General features: G+C 32.6%; 1 non-coding gene across 1 annotated transcript; it reads right to left on the minus strand.

Moving 5' to 3' along the window:
- Window positions 1–1,522: 1,522 nt before the first annotated feature.
- On the minus strand, window positions 1,523–1,630 carry LOC112788565 (small nucleolar RNA R71). The gene has a single exon (XR_003195925.1). It is a non-coding gene; the product is annotated as a small nucleolar RNA R71 (small nucleolar RNA).
- Between the last annotated feature and the right edge of the window lie 640 nt (window positions 1,631–2,270).

The following is a 2,270-nucleotide window of genomic DNA, read 5'->3' on the forward strand; positions in this document are numbered from 1 at the left end:
CCAGAATTTTCATGCATTGAGTCTTTTTGATGTTTTTCTCTTTTATCATTAAAAATTCAAAAAATCAAAAAAATATCTTTCCCTTATTCTATCATAAAATTTCGAAAATTTGGGTTGACTTTTTCAAAAAATTTTCAAAATTAGTTGTTTCTTATGAGTCAAATCAAATTTTCATTTTAAAAAAACTCTATCTTTTTCAAATCTTTTTCAAAAAATCAAATCTTTTTCATTTTTCTTTCATGATTTTTGAAAATTTCAAATTGATTTTCAAAAATCTTTTTCTTATTTCTATTTCATATTTTCGAATTTAATACTAACAATTAATGTGATTGATTCAAAAATATTAAGTTGTTACTTGCCTATTAAGAAAGGTTCAATCTTTAAATTTTAAAATCATATCTTTTAGTTTCTTGTTAGTCAAGTAATCAACTTTAATTTTCAAAATTAAATCTTTTTAAATTTCTTTTTCAAATCTTTTTCAAAATAAATTTCAATCACATCTTTTTCAAAATCAATTTCAAAATCTTTTCTAACTTCTTATCTTTTCAAATTTGATTTTCAAATCTTTTTCAATTAACCACTTAACTTTTTGATTGATTCTTATCTTTTTCAAAACTACCTAACTAATTCTCTCTCTCTCTCATTTTCGAAAATCCCTTCCCTCTTTTTCAAAATTCCCTTTTTTTAACTAATTGTTTTAATTTTTAATTTAATTTTATTTCAATTTTAATCTTCGAATTTTAACTTTAATTTTAAAATATTTTAATTTTATTTTATTCAATTTTTCGAATTCTTCTCTTCCTCACCTCCTTCTATTTATTTATTCATCTACTAACACTTCTCCTCCACCCAAAAATTCGAACCCCATCCCCCTCTCTGTGTTCGAATTTTTCCTCTTCTCCTTCTTACATTCTTCTCTTCTTATACTTGCATAAGGAATCTCTATACTGTGACATAGAGGATTCCATATTTTCTTTTGTGTTCTCTTCTTTTTCATATGAGCAGGAACAAGGATAAGAACATTCTTGTTGAAGCTGATCCTGAACCTGAAAGGACTCTGAAGAGGAAGCTAAGGGAAGCTAAAGCACAACTCTCTAGAGAAAATCTGACAGAAATTTTCGAAAAAGAAGGAGACATGGCCAAAAATAATAACAATGCAAGGAAGATGCTTGGTGACTTTACTGCACCAAATTCCAATTTACATGGAAGAAGCATCTCAATTCCTGCCATTGGAGCAAACAACTTTGAGCTTAAACCTCAATTAGTTTCTCTAATGCAACAGAACTGCAAGTTTCATGGACTTCCATCTAAAGATCCTTTTCAGTTCTTAACTGAATTCTTACAGATCTGCGATACTGTTAAGACCAATGGGGTTGAGGTCTACAGGCTTATGCTTTTCCCATTTGCTGTAAGAGACAGAGCTAGAATATGGTTGGACTCTCAACCTAAAGATAGCCTGAACTCTTGGGATAAGCTGGTCACAGCTTTCTTAGCCAAGTTCTTTCCTCCTCAAAAGCTTAGTAAGCTTAGAGTGGATGTTCAAACCTTCAAACAGAAAGATGGTGAATCCCTCTATGAAGCTTGGGAGAGATACAAGGAACTGACCAAAAAGTGTCCTTCTGACATGCTTTCAGAATGGACCATCCTGGATATATTCTATGATGGTCTGTCTGAGCTATCAAAGATGTCACTGGACCATTCTGCAGATGAATTCATTCACCTAAAGAAAACGCCTGCAGAAGCTCAAGAACTCATTGACATGGTTGCAAATAACCAGTTTATGTACACTTCTGAAAGGAATCCTGTGAATAATGGGACGCCTATGAGGAAGGGAGTTCTTGAAATTGATACTCTGAACGCCATATTGGCTCAGAATAAAATATTGACTCAGCAAGTCAATATGATCTCTCAGAGTCTGAATGGATTGAAGGAATCATCCAACAGTACTAAAGAGGCATCTTCTGAAGAAGAAGCTTATGATCCTGAGAACCCTACAATAGCAGAGGTGAATTATATGGGTGAACCCTATGGAAACACCTATAATCCCTCATGGAGAAATTATCCAAATTTCTCATGGAAGGATCAACAGAAGCCTCAACAAGACTTTAAAGTAATGGTGAAAGAAACAGGTTTAGCAAGAGCAAGCCTTTTCCATCATCCACTCAGCAACAGACAGAGAATTCTGAGCAGAATCCATCTAGCTTAGCAAATATAGTCTCCGATCTATCTAAGGCCACTTTAAGTTTCATGAATGAAACAAGGTCCTCCAT

Source organism: Arachis hypogaea, chromosome 20 (genome assembly GCF_003086295.3).
Source record: "Arachis hypogaea cultivar Tifrunner chromosome 20, arahy.Tifrunner.gnm2.J5K5, whole genome shotgun sequence".
Lineage (NCBI taxonomy): Eukaryota > Viridiplantae > Streptophyta > Magnoliopsida > Fabales > Fabaceae > Arachis > Arachis hypogaea.